The sequence below is a fragment of the Brassica napus genome, chromosome C9, assembly GCF_020379485.1.
Source record: "Brassica napus cultivar Da-Ae chromosome C9, Da-Ae, whole genome shotgun sequence".
In the NCBI taxonomy this organism is placed as follows: Eukaryota; Viridiplantae; Streptophyta; class Magnoliopsida; order Brassicales; family Brassicaceae; genus Brassica; species Brassica napus.
Window position 1 is genome coordinate 18,890,048 of NC_063452.1, and position 8,376 is coordinate 18,898,423.

General features: G+C 39.4%; 1 non-coding gene across 1 annotated transcript; it reads right to left on the reverse strand.

Annotated features, from left to right (window-relative positions):
• Positions 1-7,800: 7,800 nt before the first annotated feature.
• LOC125593629 lies at positions 7,801-7,907 on the reverse strand. The gene has a single exon (XR_007329529.1). It is a non-coding gene; the product is annotated as a small nucleolar RNA R71 (small nucleolar RNA).
• Positions 7,908-8,376: the final 469 nt, after the last annotated feature.

Sequence of the window (8,376 nt, forward strand, 5' to 3'; positions counted from 1 at the left end):
TGCCATTTGCATTTGCGGAGCTACTTCCAACAAACGTACATGAAGCACTTGCAGGTAGTTTACAATAGGACAATAATATTAAATTGGTTTAGTTTACAATAATAGTATTTGACTAACAATGTGTTTAATTGTTTTTGGAATAGGCATTGGAGCATTTTTCAGGGATTTGAGCACACGCACTCTTAAAGAAGAAGTCGTAGAACAGCTTCAGGAGAACATTCCTATCTTATTGTGCAACTTGGAGAAGATATTTCCTCCAGGCTTTTTTGACGTGATGGAGCATCTAGCTATCCACCTCCCATATGAGGCATTGCTTCGTGGACCGGTACATTACGGATGGATGTATCAGTACGAGCGAGCCATGAAATATTTGAAGGGAAAAGCAAAGAACCTCGCCAAAGTTGAAGGTTCTATAATTGCTGGAAGTTTGACAGAAGAAGTTTCTCACTTCACATCGTACTACTTTGCGTCAAAAGTACGTACACGAAGAAGAGCTCCAAGAAGATATGATGATGGTGGCGTTGCGCCCACATATGCAGTTGTTGGTGTTCCAGAAATCTTTAGCCAGATTGGACGACTTGGTGGGAAATCAAAACAGGTTTGGTGGTCGAGTGAAGAAGACGCTCATAGTGCACACACCTATATTCTACTCAATTGCGAGGATCCATTGATGCGTTATTTTGAAAGGTAACTTAAATTGAGTATACATTATATAATTGAGAGAGATTAATTCATGTAAAATGTGAATTTACAGCATGTTTGTTTCACAAGTCGAAGAAACATTTCCTGGTATATCCACAAGTGACGTAGACAAAAGAAAAGATCAACACTTTGTTAAGTGGTTGAAGAATCAGGTATTAATCAAATACTTTTAAAATTTTCATACATGAATGATTTGTATTTCAACGTTCTTTTTATTTTTAAATAGGTTGATTATGACGACGATGCAGATTATCCTAAGTGGTTACACGAAGTAATTCAATCTCCACTTGTAAAGGTCACCACATCACAGATGTATTTCACACGAGGCTATACTTTTCACACATATGAGTATGGTAAACAGCGGGCAACCAGTAACTATGGAATTTGTGTGAAAGGAGAAACAGATTTCTACGGAATCTTGACGGAGATTATTGAAGTCGAATTCCCAGGGATATTGAAGCTAAAATGCGTCCTCTTCAAGTGTGAATGGTTCGACCCCGTCGTCAATAGAGGTGTTCGGTTGAACAAATTCGGTGTAGTAGATGTCAACGGTGGCCGGAGGTACAACAAATTCGAGCCCTTCATCTTAGCTTCACAAGCAGACCAAGTTAGCTTCCTTCCATACCCACGGATGAGAGAGTCGGGTATAAATTGGTTAGCCGTGATCAAAGTTACACCTCGAGGACGAATCATCGTAGGAGAAGAACCACCATTGCAAGAAGAACAAATAAATGAAGTTCATGAACCTGAACAAGAAATTGATGACATCCTTCTCATTGATCCGCATAATCACGAGTATGAAGATCTTACCGAAGATCCCACGGAGGAAGCTGTTGAAGACGAGTTTCATGTAAATGATGATGTTTCAAGTGATGACGAGAATGTCGATGAATCCGATTAATGTATTTCATATTTGTATGAGTTTGATTTATTATATATAATTAAAGATAATGGGAGTTTATTTATAAATAAGATATCGACATTAATTATAAGTAAAGGAATTGTGTTTTTATAATTTTCGGTTTGGATTAGAATGAATTGCTTGAGGTTAAAGGATAGAAGTGTTTGATATATGAAGTAGAAGATAAAGAAGATGTGGTTTGGGATTTGGGGTTTCGTTTTAGGGGTTTAGAGACAGTCGTCGTACTTTCCACGTTATCTCACGGGAATTTTACGACGATTTATAATACATTACCTCGCATATTCCACGGTAACAGTAAACGTCGTAAGAGCCTCGTTAACTTACGTGGACTAAGAGACGATTTATAATTAAAAAAGCGGACCTCGCTTATTCCACGTAAGACTAAAACGTCGTAAGAGCCTCGTTAACTTACGTGGAATGAGCGAGGTTAGCTTTTTTATTTTACTTTTCGTCGTTAATTCGTCGGTAAATATAAACCCTAAACTAAAATGAAACCCAAATCCCTAAACCCCAAATGTGCAAACCCTAAAACTCCCCATCCTACTTCATATAAACTAAAAAAAAATTAATTTTCAATTTTATATAAACTTAAAAAAAAAAGAGAAGAAAGATATTGGAAACACATATGACGAGATACGTAAGTGTAGCCCACATAAATCTACATCATTTGTATTCAAATATCTTCTTCTCTTTTTTTTTTATGTTTTTAAACCTTTCATATATGATTTGTAGAGTGTGTTTGATTTGTTGTGTGATATGTCAAATTCAAAATTTGTAAAATTGTTTTCCAACGTATTAAACCTTTCAAATTCAAAAAAATATATATATTGAAGTTAAAGGGTTAGAAATATATGAAGTATAAGATAAGAAATATAAGGAAGATAGGGTTTGAGGTTTGGAGATAAGAAAGATAGGGTTTGAGGTTTGGGGTTTAAAATTTTAGGGGTTAGCAAAAAAAGCCTCGCTATTTGCACGTAAAATCGATGATAAAAACAAAAATCGTCGCAAGAACGACGTTAAATAAAACACGGGCCTCTGTATATCCTCGTTAATTTGCTTGGGCCTTGCGACGAAACAAAAGACGGGCCCACGTAAAATCGATGATAAAACAAAAATCGTCGCAAGAACGACGTTAAATAAAAGACGGGCCTCTGTATATCCTCGTTAATTTGCTTGGGCCTTGCGACAAAACGAAAGACGGGCCTCTGTCTTTCCTCGTTATTTTGCGACGAATTGTCGACGAACACTAATCCTATATATAGGCGAAACCGCAGCCCTCTTCATTTCCTCTCTAATTCCTCTCTACAGCCTCTCCATTTCCTCTCAACATGGTAACTCTCTTTCCTCTCTAAGTAGTTTAGGGAATTTAGATTAGGTGGTTAGTTTAGGGAATTTAGTTTACGAAATTAGTTTACAAAATTTAGGTTTCCTCATTTTATTAATTACGTAGTTAATACTGTTCATAATTTTTTATTTACTCTTGACTTTAATTTAGAAATTTAAATTTTGCAGACTATTCGTAGGCACCAGCGTAGTGCTCACTACTCGCAGATGTTCGGTCCACCGGGTAGTCGGTTAGACCCGTCTTCACTTCCCGGTTCTTCTTCAGCTCCTGGTTCTTCGGGTCAGCAGGAGACCGTCCCCGAGACTCAATCTTCTCAGAGAGTCTCGCCTTCTTCTACGGCATCGCCATCAGTTCCTCATGTGCCTCCTCCGGTAGCTCCTCCTCCGATGCCAGCTCCTCATGTGCCTCCTCAGATGCCCGCCCATCAGGTTCATGCTGATTTGATGGTGCCAGCGAGTTGTCCTTACTCTCAGTACACTGTTGAGGACATTCTCGGTTTGCCAGGCAGAGAAGGCTTACCGATCATAGACCCCGACCGACCTGAAGGAACTCTTTGGTATGTATGTTACATTTATTTTTTAAAATTCATTTGTGACTTTAATAAATATTTAAAACTTTGAATTTGTTTTTTTTTTCAGGTTTGGGGTTGATAACTGCCTTGCAACAGAAGTAACCGAGACGATTAAAGGTTACTTCTCCATGGCACATCCCAACTGGAAATCCACTCCGATCTACATCAGAAGGACGTGGTTCAAGATTTACGCTGTAAGTTTTTACAATTTATTCCTGATTTATATTTTTTTAAATTTTATTTTTCTAAACTAATTATTAATGTTTTTTTTTTGCAGCAAAAATTTAATTGGTCCATGGGGGTCACTGAGAAGGTGCGGAAAGAGTTTATCGACAAGGCGAAGAAACGTTTGTTGGACACGGTCTCCAACTGGAAGGGTGACTGGATCGTGAAGGGCTATGAGCGGGGCAAACCCTCAACCATCACCACGGACGTGTGGGATGGCCTCATCCGTTACTGGAGGGATCCTGATGCCATGAGAGTCGCCCAGTCTTGCTCCGCCTCCCGTAACTCGGTAGATGAGCATGGCCACAGGGCGATGCAACATAGTACGGGCCAAAAACCACACGCCCGCGTCCGTTTGGAAATGGTACGTAATTTAAATATTTAACTTTTTGATTTTAATATATATATATATATATATATATATATATAATAAAAACTTTCTTAACTATTTTTAGGCCAAGGAGTTGGGACGTTTACCGACTCTTATGGAACTTTTCGATCGGACCCACAAAAACAAGGCGGGCGCATTTGTAGATGAGAGGTCTGAGAAGATCTACAATGATGTGGCAGCTCGTATTGACGAGCGTGAGACCCAGCTGGCGCAGGAGTCCGCCGACGGATTACCCGTCGTCTTATCCACAATAGAAGTGGATAGAATTTACGAGGAGGTAAATTTTATATAAATTTTTTATTAATTCCATTTTACTTTAAAATTTAAATTTTAATATATATTTTATTGTTTTTTAAGGTCGCTCCTAAGAAAAAGGGACGTGTGTTGGGGATTGGTTCCGTCAACGATGTTCCGAGAGCGACTTCCTCTTATGGCCAGAGACGGGATGATGAAGTCTCTCAGCTGCGCGACGTGTTGGAGACGACACAACATCAGCTGTCGTCGACACAAAACGAGTTGGCCTCGACAAAATCGTCGTTCACAGCTCGTATGACTGGTCTCGAGAACTTCTTGGACGTCATAGCGGCCACAAATCCGGAATGGGAGGCCATGTTCAGGACCATGAGACAACAAAACCCCATTCCAGGCGAGACATCCGTGCAAGTCAACGAGGAAGATCTCTCGAGAAGGAGCGAGGAATTCTACGACGCGGCAATGCAACATTAGTTTTTTTTTTGTTATTGTATTTTAAAATTCAAAACTTATTTATATATTATATAATTTCATTTTAATTCGGCCAAAATTTTTTTTTTCTATTCGATTTAATTTCAATTAAAATTTTATTAATAAATTAAATAAATATAATTTTTATTTATAAATTCAGTAAATAGAAAACAAAGTAATTTCGTCGCTAATTCCCGATGTAATAACGAGGAAAATTAACGACGAAATATCGAGGAACAATTATCGAGGATTTTACGTGGATTTAGTTACGATTCTATTACGACGAATTGTTTTCGTGTTTTCTTACGTTTTTATTACGACGAATTTATTTAGAGGTTTTTGCGTGTCTTTTATGACGAATCATTTACGAGTTTCTTACGAGGAAGCACAACGACCGCGTTACGTGGAAACCCCACGTGGTCTTTACGACGAAAACTTAATTCTTCTTTACGAGGAAAATATAACCTCGCTAATTAACGAGGAAATGGCGACGAATCTTCTCTTACGACAATCATATAACGACGAAACACCTTTCATCGCCATTTCCTCGTAAGCCTTCTTTTCCGAGGAAATAACGACGATTTTGGCCGTCGTTAAATTTGTGTTTTCTTGTAGTGAGAGATGGGTCAAGGAGTGTCGTTGGTTATAGTGACAACAGTCACAACATTGATCTCGATGACGGGAGAAGCACGTCAGGACATGCATTCTACTACGGTTCATCACTGATCACTTGGATGTCGCAGAAGCAGCAGACGATTGCATTGTCATCATGCGAAGCAGAGTTCATGGCAGCAATAGAAGCAGCGGAACAAGCTATATGGATCAAGGAATTGTTGAGTGAGATATGATATTCCGTGTTTTTAACGGTTTTAAACTCGTTTTGGAGAAATTAAATGGTCGGTTTTAATTAATGTTTTGGTCTATTTGATGCGTTTTGGTGTTCTTAAGAGTAATATGCAGGTTACTAGATAGCTTGCAAGAAAAAAACGCATTCGGGATTTATTCAGAAGCAAGATGGACCGAACAATGGACCGAATGAGAAGTATTGATCGCACAGGACGTGAGATCGACCGATCCGGTACATGTGGATCGACCGATCCCACGCTTTCATGCACTAGATCGACCGATCCGGTCCATGTGGATCGACAAATCTCACGTTCTACGGGCTCCACACGCACAAACGAGCTTTTCACTCCTTTTTACCCACTCCCCTCAATAATAGACAGAAGAACTCGACCTTTGGGACTCAGAAAAGACCAGGGGCGACCAAGAAGGAGATTTACAAGTTCTTGAGAGAGATTTGAGAGTTTTGTACTTGTTTTGTGTGATTTGTGAAGATTTGTAAAGGAGTTCATCTCAAAACCATTTGGAGAAGATCTTCTGAACCTTTACTCTGTTTTAATACAATCTTATCATGTTTTCTTCATCAAAATCGTGTTGTTCTTGCTTAGTTATGTGTGAGTAGTCATCTAGTTGGGTTTAGGGGTTCTCATAGGGGATTTCTTGATGTTTTGATTCATAAAACGTGTGTAGACTAAGGGATTACGTTTTGGTTCTTCATCTAATGGATTTCTTACTGCTTGAACTGAATTGATCACTTAGTTCATGATTTCAGATTGTTTGATGCACCGAAAGTGATTGTTTGAACTTCCGAAAATACTTTAGATGAGCAAAGTGTCCTTAACCCTCGGAAGTTGATGTTATTGCGCTTTGTGAACATATTGAACCTGTTCTTAATGCTTGTTTAGAAATTGAAACTCAGCGGAAGTTAGTGTGGAGATTTCTATAACATAGAGAATTAGCGCTACGGAAGTAGGTTAATTCTAATATCGTGTTTGAGTTCTAGACGGTTCTTAATATATCCCTGTGTCTGCCATTAATTGTATCTTGATTAAAAAGAAATCCCTGAGAATTCCCAATGCCCAACGTTTGTTTTAAAATAGTTTTCAAATCGTTTAAATCATCTTTTTACAGCTTGTTTATGTTTTGTGACACTAAAGAAAATTAAATAAAAACCATCAAAAATATATCTTTGTTCGCTGTAGCTATTAACTTGTCTGCAACTCTACGTGTGATCATCGGTCCCTGTGGATTCGATCCCGCATTACTACTGCGTACTTTACTGTGCACTTGCAGTTAGATAATCGGGTTAAAACTCGACACATCAAGTTTTTGGCGCCGTTGCCGGGGACCATTTGGTCACCCTAGAGTTAATGATCAGTTTAAGACTATAGCATTTTTATTTTGTCTAATGTTTCTGTCTTTCTCTTTCTGTTTGTGTTTTCAGGTGAATGAGCGGATTTCATACTAGAAGCAAAGGATCATCGAATTTAATACCTTTGGAGTTAGAGCTCGGCCGCCTAGAGAGACAAGTGAAAAAGAAAAGACTTGAGTCCGCTGAAGAGGTTGAAATGGCTGAACACCAAGAAGACCAGTTTCAGGACAACCCGCAAAATCCAATTCCTGTAGATGAACGAGAAGGCAACAATGCTGGTGATAATCAGCAGGCTGGTGTAGCTGCAAGACAACAGGCTGGAGACTATGGCATGCCTAGGATGACGCTTGCACATTATGATACACCAGATGCATTCTATGCCGATCGTTCTGGGATTCGCCCACCTCCCATTGAGAGAAGAGACTTTGAGATCAAGACTGGTCTCATTAATTTGGTGGAGAAAAATCCGTTTCATGGAAACCCGTCTGAGGACCCGATGTATCACTTGGAGCATTTTGAGCGAGTCTGTGACACCAGCAGACATAATGGAGTTCCTCAAGGCGCTTTGAAATGCAGGTTGTTCCCGTTTTCCTTAGCTGATAAAGCTATCAGATGGTTAAAGTCCATCCCTCCAGGATCTCTTACTACATGGGAAGAGACAAGAGCTGCTTTTCTACAGCATTTCTTCACCAAGTCAAGGTCCACATATCTGAGAAGCAGAATTGGAAGCTTTCAGCAGCTTGATTCAGAAAGCTTTCATGAGGCTTGGGAGCGTTTCAAGGAGTACACACAGGACTGCCCTCACCATGGTTACACTGATGTGAGCTTGCTGAACATTTTCTATAATGGAGTTCATGAAGAGAGTCAAGATGCCATGGACACAGCAAGTAATGGTGATTTCATGACCAAGACTGTTGAAGAAGCTTACACCTTGCTGAACAACCTGTCATCCAGCAAAGCAAACCGCAAGTCAAGGTTTGACACCAGCCAGAAGGGTGTTGGTTATGAATCCAAGAAGATAGATGAGCTGAATGCCAAGATTGAGATGCTTCTCAAGAGAGATCAGAAATCTGTGAAATTTGTGGAGGAGCAAGGCTATCGTTCCTCACAAGAAACTGTTGGTGATGATTCAGATGATATGCAAGCTGATGTGAACTACATTGGTGGTCAAGGAAACTACAACAGAGGCTACAATCAGAACCTTGGATGGAGTCAAAATCAGCAAAATAATCTGTCTTACCGGAGCAACAATGTGGAGAATCCACAACATCAGTCCTACCCT